The following is a 16,027-nucleotide window of genomic DNA, read 5'->3' on the forward strand; positions in this document are numbered from 1 at the left end:
AGTTTTCTTCCCAGGCTAGGTGAGCTGCTTACAAGTTCTTTAGTTGTGGGAGAGGTTTTGAGGAATTAGGAATGTGGCCTTATCCAACTATGTCAGAAAGATAGTTCTACCTTTTGAATTAGTAAAGTCTTGGAATATTCACCCTGAAAATCAAGAACCCATATTTCTCCACAGCAAACTTTGAATTGGCTTTGAGTTAGTAATTGGAATAATTTTGACTATTCTGGCCATTGACACTCTCTTCTGTCCATGTGCTTTGTCTGATTGCTCAGTCCTAGTCAGAGGCTCTGAGTATTTTAATGCTCTTGGTTTGTTCAGTACTCAGTGCTGAGCCAGTGACACTTAATGAGGCCCTTCAAGTTATGCTGGCCCTTCAAATGAAGAGCAAGAACAACAGAGTCTGTTAAAAGTATGTTTTGATTCCTTCCCTCTCAGATGAGCAGGACAAAAAAGCTTACAACTCCAGTTTTGATGTATTTACTGACTTACACAAGATGGCCATTAGTGTTGATCAGAGGCAATTTTTTCTGGTTTTGTTCAATTTCTTTCTAAAATGTTGTCATTTACGAAAAGATAAACAGTCTGTAAATGTAAATCCATAGGTTTTTTTACAGTTCTTACATAAACAACTAAGGCCTCTCAAATCACTGAAGGTCATTAAAATTTAATGCTATGTAAAGTTCAGTGATCAATGTATCCATTTAGTAAACATACCTTTTTGTACAAGCTCTTAGCCTTCATCTCATATTAGCATTCAGGTGGAATGACTACTGAAGTATTCTAAATATTTATTTTAAATGAAGCTTTTAAAAGATTCCTCTTGCTTTTAAGTTTATACCCTTCAAATTAATAAAAGGTTTTCCATTATGTGAAATGCAATGTTTGTTTTTAAAATGTTTTTCTTTCCTTGCATTATTATCTTTCGATGCAGTTAAAAATAAGAATTGTTAAAGATGCTTCTAAAATTGAAAACTTTCTTTTGTTTGGCCACAGTATAAAGAGGACACTTATGAAGAACAGCTCAAATCCTTTCATTGCTTACATATTCTTAAAATTTTAGTCTAATAAAGCTAATTTTTTGCACATCAGTATTTCCATTAGTTTTGTGTCTTGCTCCAGCTAGACCAATCTACCTTTCTACCCTGCTGTGATACTCATGGCCTTGTTAAGCCTTGCTACATATACAGTCTTCAGCTTTCCTCATAAAGAGATTATCAGGGTTTTCCAGCCTGAGATAGATAGATATTTTCTTCAGCAGAGAATTGTAGCATTATATTGGGGGTGGAAATAATATGCAACTGTCCATTTAAGTCTGTCTTATCTCTTTCATATTATTTATTTATTTGTTTGTTTATTTATGTAAACTGAAATAATATTTTTTGCTCTAGGGTCAGTTTTTCTAAGGGATTTTATATGCAAGTCATTCCACATTACTGGATTCTTCAGAACTGAGGTATCTCCTCACTGCAGATTTGTTACTAAGAATGTACTTGTTTCAGAATTTGCTTACCCTTAGTTTTGGCACTACTAAAACAAATGCTGTTCCAGAATCCTCCTGGGAACTTAAAATTAGTATCCATTATCTAGACAAGCAATGATTTTGTTTTCTCACTTATCCGTGTATCTGAAAAACCAGTTTTACATGTAATGCTCACAGCTATCCCTTTATCATTACCTGCCTTGATCTGGATGGTGATCTCAATTTGAACCTTAATAGGGAAGATTAAATAGAAGAAATGAAGCCCAAAACACAGCCTTGGCAGACACATAACTGAACATGCAAACAGAGAGATAACTGCCCTCATCTCTGACTCCTCATCAGCACACTGATGTTCACATCAGGTCAGCTGATGGTCACAGCCCAGGGCTGCAGCAGTCGGCTTGGAATGGTGGGATTGGACTGACAGCTGAGCACAGAGCTTTGTGTGTGACTGTCGCAATAATGAGCAGACTGGACTCAGTTTCTTCATGCAGGAAAAGCCAATTCTTTATTCGTAAAGCTCATATTTATACAGATTTCAAAGACATCGTGTTTTGTTGGGCAGTCAAAGAGACGGGGACTCCATGGTTTGCATGCATGAAGTCAATTTATTGATTCCAAAAGCTCAGTATATACCTTTTCAACTATAGCTAAAAATAGCACTGATAACAACATTTATGTTTCCTAGTAACATTGCTTAATCATAGCTTTGCACAACCCCCCATAGGCATGTAGGGTCTTGCATGATTTCTTACAAAGCAAGCACACCACACAGCACACCGTTACCTCTTGCTTCAGGGTTCTGCTTTCTTTTCCAGGGGCTTGTGGCCTGCTAGAGTTAGCACATGCACTTTTGTCACAGTTGAGCAGTGCTCTTCTCTCCAGCTGCATTCCCACAGTGTTTGACTGGTTAGTAACTTTCTTGCCACTCAATCCATTGATTAGAAGGTGCTTGTGTGTGTACTCTCTCTTCCTACAGGTGTTCACATTTTTTCTTCATGGATTCTCATGGGACAGATCTTTTGTTATTACAGGTGTAAACTATTTTTCTCTACAAGAACAGATTGTTATGCAAACTGATTCTCATTCCTCTGATTTTTTCACATGGGAACTTAAAAGGTAGATGCTTGTTTAGCTAGAGTTGCAGGGCCTAAACTATATTTTATATGGCTTTTCTTTTATCTCTACCTGTGTACAACATGTGACATTTCATAGAACATCTCTGAGTGACTTTGTGTATGAATATCTTATATATAGAGACACACACAAATGCAAATGTATGTACACATTTACAACTTTTTTTTCCAAAATTTATCGAATTTCATGTGTATTGACATCACTGCACATAAATGTATTTAAACATAATAAACATTCAGGGTTAAGTGCTTCAGCTCCTCATCATGCCTTCTGACCATAAGAAATGGGTAGAATTTGGCAATTTGGCTTCAATGTATAATCACTCAACCATATTCACCATAATTGATAATGAATATGGAACTGAAGGTGAAAATTAGGAGCAAATGTTCAACATTTGTCTTGAATGACTATGATTTATCTCCTATTTTAAATGGACTTTTTCCTTTTAAATTAAAAAATCAAAATGGTGTCACCATTTGAAAAAGCCAATAGGAATGTGGGTTTTAGCACTGGGATGAAATGGTCCTTTTTCCTCCACTCAGCTGTGTTCCTCTGCAATGAGTAACAAGCCTTTTTTTAGTCTGTCTCACAAACACGTACTTGCAGATGCACTTGCCATTCTAGTCCCTTACAAGAAATAAGGTCCTCAGTTCCATCTGAGTTCCAATAATAGATGTTTTCAGACAGCAGGCTTGGGTAGTCAATTTGGCTAATCACGGCTATCTAGACTATCAGAGAGATTAATCAGTAGTTCTTGCTGCACCTGAATGTCACATGGTCAGAATTGCTTCTCAGGCCAAAAGAACATAAACAAACAGGGGTTTTGTCATCCTCTACATGAACTATGTACTGATGTCATGGAGGTACAGGAAAACAGCTTCACACAGATAAAAAACTTGGACAAACTTTAATTCACAAACAAATTCTGTGGCCAAAACTTGCAAAAAAGATGTATCCATGATGGTGCTCCAATGAACTCCCAGGTTCACTGTGCCCAGGATACAGTTACTGCACAGACAGGAATGGTGGCCCAAAGCTCCTCACACACACGGACACCTCCCACTCAAGAGCCGCGGGCAGATCGGGCTGTTCCAGCCAAAGGGCCAAAGAATCCCTCAGGGGTATCCAGCAGAAAAACAATCCCTCACCACAGGCAGAGAGAGGGGTGAGAGCCCTCGCTCCCAGGCAGTCCCTGTGGCTGCTGCCCCACTCCCCAGGGGACACTTCCCTTCACATCCCCTCTGCTCCAGGGAAAACTACACTGGTGATGCTCCTACACAGCTGACTTCAGGCAGTGTTACCTTCCCCTGGGCACAAGAACAATGTGGTGCTTGGCTTCCATCAGATTTTCTGCTTTGAAACTTAATCTCTGTCCAAGGTTAAGGCATCTCAGCACTGGTGATTGGTCTCAGGCTGTTACAAGCTCCATGATTCATCCCATCTTATGTTACTGCCATGCTCTGTGGAGAAAATGTGCCAAGAATTTGTGTGCTTTGCTGTCCATGCCCAGCGCACCGTGAGCTTTAGGAGTCTTGCTGCTGTCTTGCATCCTATGGGACCATGTATTACACAGCAATTGGGAATGAGCATCCTCTGTGGGGTATGTGCTGCTAAGAACATTCACTGCAGAATGATCTGTCATGTTAGTAACACTTCCTTTAGTCTGTGCCCAGACTGCTGCAGGCGCTTGTTTATTCTTTCTTCTTCTCCATCTGATTTTTGGTTTAGCGACTACTTCCACCGAGATGTCATATTCTCTCAGTTGGGTTTTCTTTAGCAGCTCAAAATAGCAGTGCCAGCAATGCCTGGAGTTACCTGAGAGCAAGATTGCTCCTTCTAATCTTTAGAAATAAGCAGCACCTGTATTCTATCCATTCGCTTTCTTACATTGTTTTCTAGATCAAAATCTGTGTGTTTAAGGGTCACTGAATTACTTGCTGTGTGAATGTGCAGTTGTTTCCTCTCACTCTGCTGCTGTTCTTACTAAATAAAGCACTCTTTCCTTACTTGAATTTGAGAATCCACATTACAGCTTTTTCAACATGACCAGAATTGGATTCCCTCGGATGCAGCTTCACAGAGACTGGGCTAGAATCACTCATCTGATTCACCCGGTGTGGGTGTATTCTGTCAGTGGGGAGTGTGTGAGGAATCTCATTCCCATATCTGGTTTTGATTTTATTAGCTATTTCCCTGGGTCTTGCATCACAGATAGAACCTTGCACTTGCAGAAAAAAGCAGAATTTATATTTTTCTAGAGTAACTGATGTACTGGCCACACCTCAAAGAACCAGCTTTGTACCAAAGGCTAAGAACTTCATTCTGAAGCATTTCATGCCTGAGGCTACTTTGTATGTCTAAACAAGTGCCTGGAGAGCTGTTAAGCTGCACTTCTGGGGGAAGCAACAAGGAGAGGGAGAACTCAAGGGAGATGTGAGATCTTGTCAAAATTCGATTTTTACACATCATTCTGTGGTCAGAATATTGTTGCACCATCAGAACACACCCTCATGTTCCAGTGAAGACTCCCTTGTCTTCACTCCACTGATAGGTATGAACACACTGAGACATTAGAATTTGAAGTCAGCATTAAGAGAGTTTTCAAAGAAAAACAATATTTTTCTATTTTTATGCAAAATAACTCTAGCAAATAATAACTTGGATTTTGCTGGCTATGCTGTTGCCAAAGAGATTTTGTGGTAGAAATGTTTTCTTCCAAAAAGAAGATGCTGATTTTAGGACTGGTATGAAGACTGCCATTCATGATCTGTACAATAACATTTATCATCAGCTCCAAGTAAGTATTGGCTGATTTTCTGGTTTATCTATCAAGAAAGATTAGGGTCATCACTGTAGGGGGCTTAATATAGTAGAAGTTTTCCAAGATGAAAATAAGGCTCTCTATAAAATAAAAATGTAAGCACAAATGAATAGAGGTGTTCAAAACTTGATGAATTTTACCTGTTCTATTACATTCAGTATCCAGCTCCATAAGAACTGTCCTGGAAATTGCAATTAGACACTGGTCCAAGAGCTGTTCATACCAGGGTGGTTTTCAGTATTTTCTCTCAAAATTTTAATAGTATTTTACAGACTCAGGAACCTGTTAGTAGTTAGTTTGATTTGGGCTTACCCCTGTTTTCACTGAATTAATACCTAAAAACAGTGAAGTTTCTGTATACACTTCAAACAGCAACCCATAAAGGAAATGGAAGGAAAATTCAAACAGCTTCATGCAGCTTATTATATCTGATAGTCCTTGGGAGAGGACTGAATAAATAATAGTAGACTGAATCACTTTGTAAACTACATTCAAGAAACTTTAAAATGATTAAATAAATCTCATTCTCTCAGAGTTGATGGTTTGTTTTTTCCTTCTTGCCCTTGCAGAGGATGCAAGTCATTTGCTAAGTACAGCAATAGAGTTATTCTGCAGATTACTTTACCCAAAACAAACAGGCTTTGTTCTTACCTTTCAAGTCTGCAATCTGGTAGGGTAGGTGTGCATGACAGATTCTTGATAAATAAATGCATAATAAAATGTGGCTAGACTTTCTTTTTCCCCAGTGTATTGTAATATCAAAGAGAGCTTGGTAGATACTTTACCTTTGCTGTGGCAGGTATGCACATAATTATTCTCATCCTTGCAAATGTAAAAGAAAAAAGCAAAAACAAAAACAAAACCATTTTGTTTGTGGCCAGGGTTAAAATTGAAGCTTGCCTTTTGGTGATGACATGAAGAAAGGAATTAACTGTGGTGTAATGAATTCCATTGCCTAGCTATTCTACACATTTCAATTGCTCAAATTCTTTAACTGTTTTGCAAATAAAATGCAGGGAGGCAGGATTTTTTTGATGCTTCCATAGCTCTCATTACTTTCTAGTGACCTTTTGCTCAAGAACTGTATCCCACTCTTTCTCTTACTTCTGCTTCTGTAATGGGGACTGACACACACAGAAATATCCACATTGCTGTTTGCTTTAGAACTGTGCATAACTGAAATTTAAAAAATTTTAAAGACTGAACAGATTGTTAAAAACGGGAGAGGGTGAGATGGGAATTGCAAAGCCACTGGGTAAATTGGAGTGGAAACTATAAGGTGAGGAAGTTATCCAGAAGAGGAAGGCAGGAGGACAGAGAGGAAAAACGATGGTCAGGGAGGTGATCAGGTAACAGAGGGAAAAAATCACAGCAGAGCCTCTACTAACAACGGATTCATGAATGGGTAAATCTTTAGTGAGCAGCAGCCTTGAGCATGGTTAAGAATCTGGTGTCAATTAGCAGGAAGATACTTTGTGATCTGTATGACTTACTGCACTATTAGTTCAATTCAGGTTACTTCACTTTTTGTTGTCCTTCATTTTAATTCCCCATTTCACTCCCTGTTAGTCTTCAACCAGATGCTTTTCTTTCTGATCTTGCTTTATCCCAACACTTTCACTGACTCAGCTAGAATCTCCTTGTCTGTACTGTTTTGATTTGATTTTTTAACTTTAAAAAAAGCCTGGTGAAATTTCATGATTTCACTTTGTAATTTTGGGGGTCTTTTCTTTCTTTCTAATGCAGAAATAATTAATTTTCTTCCAGTAATAGTGAGAATTTGACTTTGTATAAATCAAAGCAGGCCTATGGTATATTAGAGAAATCCAGAAAATGCTGTTAGCAAAATGCAGAGTTTAAACTATAAGTATTTTTTTATTGTCAGTAGTGAACCCCTTAACTTTTCATAAATGAAAGCCATCCCCTCTAATACAAGTGTCCTTTTCATAAGCAAATTACTACTGATATGCAGTTAATCTATTAAATGGTTTGCTTTAGTTCAGAGACTTTATCTCTAATGGCATATTATTTTTCTGAGACCAAAGCTACTTCATTAGCTTCCCAAAATATGAGGCAATTATTAATTAGATAAATTTTTTTTTCCTTACCAATAAATAATCTAATGCACGTTTGGTTGCAGCAAAGTCTCAGCTATGCAGTAAAATCTTCTAGCTTTGATTTCAGAAATTAGTTTTCTGTGCAGAAAAGCATTCCCGGGAACTGCTGAGCAATTGTGACCTCTGCTGGAAGCCTTAAAATGGCTTCTGATAGATAGCAACCACTGGAAATCATCATTCCTTTTACTTTAGGCACTAATCTGCAGCGTGATGAGCACTGTACAGATGGATTAAGAGATTGCACATAGTCTGAAGAGTTTACAGGATGAATAGAAAAGGAAAATACAACAAAAATAGAAAATATAAATGAAATCAAAGAAGTCATCATTGGCAGTGGCTCTTAAACTGCTACCTTTGAAATTGCGTAAGATACTGATGAATATTCACCATGCTTATGGACATGATTGTAAGTATCCTGATAAGCCAAATACTCCAAATTTTTAGTTTGAAACAATATTCCTTATCATTATTTCTAAATACAACAGTGAAACAGGGCTTGTTTAGGAAGAAATTCAGTACTGAGTTTCTGCTGGAAAAAAAATAAGACATTCACACACGTATGAAGGAGGGAATACTTTGGAAGTACAAAGAGCTGTATATTCATTGATCTGGGAGTGCCTTAAGCCACCATTCATGATTCCAGGCCAGAGTAAACCTCAAGGTGCTCATAACTCCAGGCCTTTAAGTGATGCAAGGCTGTGCATCAGCATGAAATGTACAATAAAACACAAATTCCATTTGTATTCTTGGAAAGAGACGTTTACATTTGACAATCTGTAGTGAAGAATGAACTGATTGTGGAGTTTTGAAAAATGCAAATGAATTTATGGCTTTTCTTAGAGTGAAGCATTTGCCATCCTGAACATATGGTTCATAAAGGCTTCAGCAGCTGTTTACTGTGCTTAAAAACAGGGTTGTGGGAATTCTAAAAAGCAATACAGTAAGATCAGAGCTCTTTGATGTCAGAAGACCCTGAAGCCAAGGCTGTCTTGCTCTTCCCCATGCATCCCTGCCTTCTGTGACGATCTGTACAATATGCCTATTGTTTTTAAAATATCTTTATATTGTGATTGTGTCAAAATATAGGTATATCCATAAGAACCTCTTAGGTCCAAGTGTCATGTAATGAAAAATTGACCAGCATGAAGCTCATTGGGAATTAGTATTAGTTTAGTACAAAGACTAGCCCGTCTACTGGATGGTTAAACGGGTGTTTCCACATAGTGGAAGGAACCAGTTTGCCCATCCCAAATAAACCTTTAGGCATTCTTTGAATAAATGGGAAAACTTCCATTGCTTTTGGTCAAGTGACAAGTTTAGCCATAAATAGCTTACAGTGTATAAATAGCCCTTGAAGAGAAGGGGAAAAGATGCAGGGAAGAGGTGAGAGACAGGATTTGTCTACAGTAGGGAAAGAGCACTTTGAACACTCTGTCTATTCCTTATCCTTCTAGCAAAGCAACTGGGGAGAGTGTTTTCATTTCTTATAATTCCTGGAGAGAAAGAATATTCATAGAAGACTTAAAAGACTATTTACTGAGGGCAGAAACAAACTTGGAATGTTTCTCTTTTCCTCAAGAGAATAAGTCTTCAGGCAGTCCTTTTGATGAACTTAACTGAAATATAAATCAAATACCAAAATAACCACATTCTTTATTTCCTATGGATTTTAGCTTCTTATACAGCCCTATTTATTTCAATATGTCTGTTTAATCCTTCTTGGCTTTTGCAGGGACCTTCAAGGTGCTTTTTTGTCATAGCTTAGTTATCAGGCTTCAACAATATGCTTTGAATTATTCCAGATCCTTTCAGTGCAGGTGCAGAGCTAATATAAATCAGGTGATGAAACTGTGAATCAAGAGGAATGTTAGCTAGTATTCTTGGTTTTTTTTCTTTGCAGCTTCTAGAATATTATTTTGTTTTTAAAAGAATCTTAGATTTTCCTGGAGGAGTGTGGGGGGGAAGTAATCTCCTTGAAGTCCTGATGGAACAGCTGGTGCAGAATTCAGAGAAAAATAAGATATTTTTTATTTATATTTTCTTTGCTTTCAAACCAAGAAAAGTGTTTCATGCATTAGGGTCTTACAGGAATGAAGACAAAGAATTTTATACCTTTTGAGATTGCAATGAAGAACCAGTAATTAATAAAAAACAGCACAGAAAAAGGAACAATGTAATTTCAAAGTACATGTTAAGGTGAAATACTGATCCTTTTGAAATTACATCAAATTTGATGAATAGAATGAATAGAGAGGATATTAGTCCTTATTTCCTCATTGCCAAACAGACAAGTAGAATGAGATTGGCCCAGTATGATGAGATACCTAAAATGGAAGGCTTATCATGTCAGGCTCCCTTTGGAATTACTAGGGAGAAAAAAAGAATTCAAACTCAATCTTTGGAGGAGCTCCTCTGTTGTTGAGCCTAATGTGACTTCGTGCCCACCCAGGGACCATTTAACAGGTGGGCTTGAATTAGAGGGACTCTGACTCAAAGGTCATAGACAGAGGGTGTTCCTGGAGATTTCAAGGCAGGACAGTGCCTATATTTGTTGGGACTGTGAATAACTAAAATGATTGAAAATATGGGGAGTCATGTTTCTGATATCTATAGGGTGTAGAGTCCAAAAGGGGTCATAGGTTAAATCTTGCCACAAGCTGTAAAAATAAGCTTGCAGATGTGCAACTGAAAATATGATTGTTCTCTAAAGATGCACTCTCAAATTGTGAACAGCTGTACTCATTTCACTCTGAGAAACTGCAAAGTCTGTATAAAGTCTTTGTGAAGACCTAAATAGTCAAAGTATATATTGTGCACTATGGTGATATTTTGAAATGGTGGGAGTGAAATATTCATAATTGAGAAAACTTTGCCTAATAGAAGAACAAGACAAATAATGACTGTCAGTACACAACTGGTATTTAAATCCTAAGCAGGTGAGAGTGCAAGGTGGAAGGAAATGCATTTCTCAGCTTGTGGGTGCCTCTCTTGAAGCTGAATGTTGCAGGCAATGACTACAGACTTACCTAAGTAATATTTTATACATGAAGCTACTGTCCCTAGTTCCCGTAGCCTCTTGATTACATTAGTATTCTAAGTCTTCTGTATTTCCTTTGTACAGGAATTGCTAACTTTGGCAACTGCAGTTTCCCAGCTCTAAGACTAACGAAAAGGGAGTGCAAGTGAAAAACCTTTCATCTGTTGTGTTTCTGCTGCTGAAGAGCCAGCAGAGGGAGCTTAAGTAACAAACCCACTTCCCAGGGCTCATTAATAATGCAAAGGTACATAAACAAATAAACAAAAGTCTGCCATGATAGCCTATTCCCTGCGGGAAATGAGAGGAAAAAGAAAACCAGTAGCTCTTGATTGAAAAATGGTAAATTCAGTAGGAAAAGAAAACTTTTCTAGTAGACAAGAATGTACTAAAATTAACATTAAAAAATATTAGTGTTTTCAAATCTATAAATCTTTGTCAGATGTACAGAGAATAAGTGGTATTGCTATGTTCTTAAGCTTTTATCCATACCCAAGAAATTAATTGTTAGTCTTGTTTACTTTAGCTTTTTTATGAATGCTTGAAGTTTTAAAAAGTCTTGACTTTTTCCTTTACACACCTTAGTCTTGCAGGTGCTGTGACTTTAGGAAAAATAGTTGCGATAGATTTGCTACACTTTCTAACACAGTAAAATAATGTCCAAGGAATTCTTAAGTCCTTTTATCTCTTACCTATCTCAACAGGACAATCAAGTTGGTAGAACGTAAGCAGCAAACAAACAGGAAAATAATGTCCATCGCTTCTTCAAGAAGCTACGTAAGATACCTCAGTTGGCTTTTTCAACTTAGACAAGCTCTAGGATCACTTGGCAGAGCACTGACAGGGGAACTCTAGTTCCTGCTCAGCTGAGGAGCCTGGGGTACTTTGTTAGAATGTCATGAGCACCTTATCTCAAGTGTATAAATTTTGCCTTTGCTGGCATCTTTGAGGAACATAATTTTGGGAAACTATATAAAGGTCTGGAAAAGACATGAAGGAAATGTGTTCTCAGGTGTTTTTTGTTTCTTTGTTTTGAAATATGTATATTTTTGTGCTCAATATTTATGGCACTGTTAGTTATAGAAGGGTTGGGGTTTCAAGGAAATTATATCAAAGATTTCCTAAGAATTGGTGGCTAGAAAGATTGGTTAGTATTGAATAAGATTTTTGTAATAACAACTTTGCTGTTAGAGCTCAATATTGATTGTGTAGCTTGTGGCAGACAGGACATCTTACAGTGTCTTGTGTCCACAGGGCACACTGTAAGATGATATCCTCTCAGTTTCTTTCACTTGTGGCGTATTAGAGAGCAGCTGCTGAAACAAGTGTCAGGGATCTATAGATTTGCTGAATGTATAGTTAATTTCCAGCTTCACACACATTTATTTCACATTGCCTCTTCTAAGTGCCAAGTTTGGGGGTGCTCTCCTTGAAAATGCAAGACTTTCCAGTTATGCACACTGTTCTGATTTGCTTTTCATCTCCATAAATAAAACTGGTTTATGGCTTTGACCACAGGAAAGCAGACCCCTCAATAAAAAATTTCTGAGTTCCTTTCTTCTTCTTGTGGGTCAATACAGCATTTGGCTGCCTGCCTCTGCAGCCAAACAATCAATCCCCTTCAGAAAAGACCTAGACCAATTTCACACTTGCTGTGTACTTTATAATTGGCCCAGTTCACTCCAGTGTCAAAATTATTTCTTTTGCCATGATGATAATATATTTCCAGTAGTCCTAAAGTGTCACCTTGTGGCTTGTGCTGGTTATGATTTTATATCTTCAAGAGAAAACATACTTAAGAATCAAATATGGAAAATCTGTAAGTTCCTCTCCAGGTATTGATAAAATTAATTTGGGGAGTCAAGATTAGTTTGTTTTAACCAAGACTGCATTATTGGTGTTTACTTTTGAAATCACTGGTGATAGTTAAGAGCAAAAATCTCCCAAGTAGTTCATAATCTATTTGGAAGTTACTGATAGATTTTTCTATGGTTAAATGCAGTCAAATGACTGCAGGATGTGTGAAAAAAAAAATGTAACAAATCATTATATCTTTAAAATGCTGACCGCTGAGTAATAAATCCAACACACTTCAATGAAACAAACAGAAATGTTTATTTTGAGTGGAACATGTATGCATTCCCTGACTGTTTTGCTGGTGCGTAGGGTCAGAGACAGACACCAGCTTAAGGAACAGTGGCATTTACTATGAAGTAAAACTGCAAAGAATCACAAAAGGATAAGCTAAGCAAGGCACCTAACCATGAGCAAAGATTTCCAAAGGGATAAGCTGAGCAATGCTAATCACTGCTACGAAAGAATGCCTACAGTGATAAAGAAAAATACATCACCAGTGAAGATACATCACCCAAGTCCAAGAGACATCAGCTGTGGGGGGAAGCTGTCACAGGCAAGGGCTGGAGAACCACTCCAGTAACTGGCAACTCCTGCAGTGCCTCCACCTTTGCAGGCCACGAGGCTCCTCCACTTTGCTCTGACAGTGGTCCAGCTTTTACAATGCTAAACAAACCAGCTGATATGATTTCTAATATAATTTTCCTGCCAGCTTTCTCCTAAAGCCTGGCCAGGGCTCAAGGAGGATCCAAGGGAGTTGTCTTTGATCCTACACCCCTTAATTAGGCTGGATGTGGCCTTATCCTGTTTCTAGACACATAAAGGTGAACATGTTTTGCCAGTAAGTGAACACATATAACAATACTTTGTTAATGAACAACTACATATATAACATTTAGTTGGAATGTTCATCTAGAGGTCAGCTTTAGCTTGGGCCTGTTGTTCAGGCCTTGGTACTGCACTGACCCAGAGAACACAGGATCTAAATTCATTTGCACAAAGGGCAGTGGAATTAATGCATAGACAAGATGATCTTTCTGAGATGAGAGTTGCTAATGAAAAATATTCCTGTTGTTTTGAGCTCATTTGTGTGTAATATTTTATACTGCATAACATGTCTTTAAAATAGATTTTTGAGTTATAAGTTGTGAATGAGCTAGCACAGATACCTGCTTTAGTGATAACTTCCAATGCTTCTGAAGTACTGCTAAGGTAAATTAGATATTGATTTCTGACAAAAAGGAAGATTTGTCTCATTGCTGCATTTTGAACCTTACATATTAAATAAGAATTTGATAGCTGATGCTAAAACTTTTTGTTTTGTTTGATATATCCAGAGTCCTAAACTGAAAGATGCCACTGCACAAATGCTCAGTCTAAAAACAAACAAACAAAAATAACTTTTCCCAGTCAACTCTGCTGGAACCTTGAGTGATGACTCTGAAGTGTTTTCTTTTTTTGCCAAATCATTTTCTTGGGGTGTCAGGTTATTTCTGCTACAAGCAGTAAATTAGTGACAGCTGTGACTGGCACTGTCTGTGTTCACACACAATGACATTCATTGTTCATTGGCTGACATTGTTCACTTGCTGCATGGCTGTTACTGAGAGCAACATATTGAATTCATTATTACTGGAAATATGTTATTTGCAATTCTTATGTGCTAAACCAGGCTTGCTGATAAAGCAAGAGATATTGCGGAACCAAGAAGTTCAAGAAAACAATTACTGACAATTTAGCACAAACAATTTAAAAATTAAATATGTAGCAAAAAATATATCTTTTTCTTCACCCTTTAGTATTTAACTTCTCTTTTAACATCAAAGTTATAAACCCTGTGTCAGAATATGTGATGAGATTCTGCTGAAAGTCACTAGCAATGTTATAACAATACTAAAATTATTTATGTCAAGCAACATAAAGTTAAATGAGCTAGACCTTGGGTTCAAAGAGAAGATAAGGTTTTATGTAAATTAAAACAGATTTTTACTGGCTGCTAATCAAGTGTTTACCTGTTTCCATTAAAATTACATTGAGTTTAATCAATATGCCTTCTAATGCATGCATTTCTCCCTAAATAAGGAGCATATATGTCATTAATATTTAAATTGTATTTTAAGTCCATGAAAGTTTAATTCAAATAAAAAGTGAGGTGGTTTTCTCAGGGTTGGAAGTTAGTATCCTCAGATCCTATTCAAAAGTTGTAAACAAATTTTCAAATTAATGGTCTCCAAAGACTTCTTCTTAGCATTTGGGATTAAATGTCTTTAATTGCAAAAGGCTTAAATATAACTACAGTTAATGGAATTCTATCTGTACATAAATATAAAGGGTTTTTTTCTTGTAACTAAAGAGAACTATTACTGAATAATTCAGAAATGGGCAGAATACAGAGTGTTCTAAATATAAAATGCGTAGATATAACTGCACCTTATGCAAATCTCTGTGGAAAGAAAGGCCTGTATATGTTGATTTCTATAAATATGTATTGTATGTACCCAAACAGAAGTGAAGCATTTCATGCTGTAAAGAGAAACCAGAACACATGGAAGCAGGGAGTTGACAAATTATGAACTTATGAATGAAGAGCATAAATAATTTTATCTTCTCTAGCAATTTAGAGCACAGCCTCTCCTAATTTCTCCTGTCTTTTCACAGGAAGCAAGACAGACCACCAACACCTCAACTTCCTGTGAGTAATTGATGCTTTATGGCCTTTGAAGTTAAGCCCTTAATAAAACCCTGGCTCTGTTGAAGTTGATTTGACAGTTATCATGGACTGGAATAAAGCCAGACAGACACCCTATTATTCCAAAAACAGAGCTATGTTTTTGTTGACCTTCAAGGTTTATCTCAGATAAGCCAGCAGCAATGGAGCTGTATCAAAGGTGTAGTATTGCTTATGATGCTCTTTAAACAAGCCCAGAAGTCCACATGAGAAAGGCTGTCAGCAGGCTGGTTATCACTGCTCGTCACTGTCACGGGGGTTTGGCAGTGCTGCTTAGTCACTGAGTCAGTTAAGTGATGCTGAAAGATGAAGGGCTGGATAGAAATGATGTAAATGTTCATGAATGGATGCACTGTACTGTGATACTTGCTGTCACTCAGATTCAGAGTAGAAAATGTTATTCCTTGCTGGGGGAGCTTGGTCTCAGTAGTTTGAGGGGATTTCTGTTGTGTAGAATAAATCCTAACAGACAAGATGAACTGCAAAGACATTACCTGAGGAGAAAGTAACAAACAGGCCAGGGATAAATGTTGACAGAGGTCGTTCACACTACATGCAAGTAAGATCTGGAAAGCCATGGAACTGAAGGCAGAATTCCCTGAGGCTTTAATGTAACCAGGGTTTCACTCTTGATTCCTAACCTGGACACTTGCTGTTCCAGGTTTTTACATGCATTCTCCCCTGCCCTGCCTTTCAGCAGTTTTGGTTTGATAAACAGCCTTGACATTGTTAAATTGATTTCAAGTGTTTTGATCAAGACTTGGCTTAACTTAAGGTGTAGAATGTAGCCCCCTTTCTGTTGAAATGTTACCTCTGTAAGATGTGTAATAATTGCCTTTATTCAGTAATTACATTA

General features: G+C 37.5%; 1 protein-coding gene across 1 annotated transcript in view; it reads right to left on the minus strand.

Moving 5' to 3' along the window:
- LOC106628393 (leucine-rich repeat and calponin homology domain-containing protein 2-like) overlaps positions 1-16,027 on the minus strand; it is a 35,504-nt gene that overhangs the window by 12,277 nt on the left and 7,200 nt on the right. The window lies entirely within an intron of this gene.

This window comes from Pseudopodoces humilis, chromosome 15 (assembly GCF_049639895.1).
Source record: "Pseudopodoces humilis isolate 2021_Gansu_Grassland_sample_001 chromosome 15, ASM4963989v1, whole genome shotgun sequence".
Taxonomy (NCBI): Eukaryota; Metazoa; Chordata; class Aves; order Passeriformes; family Paridae; genus Pseudopodoces; species Pseudopodoces humilis.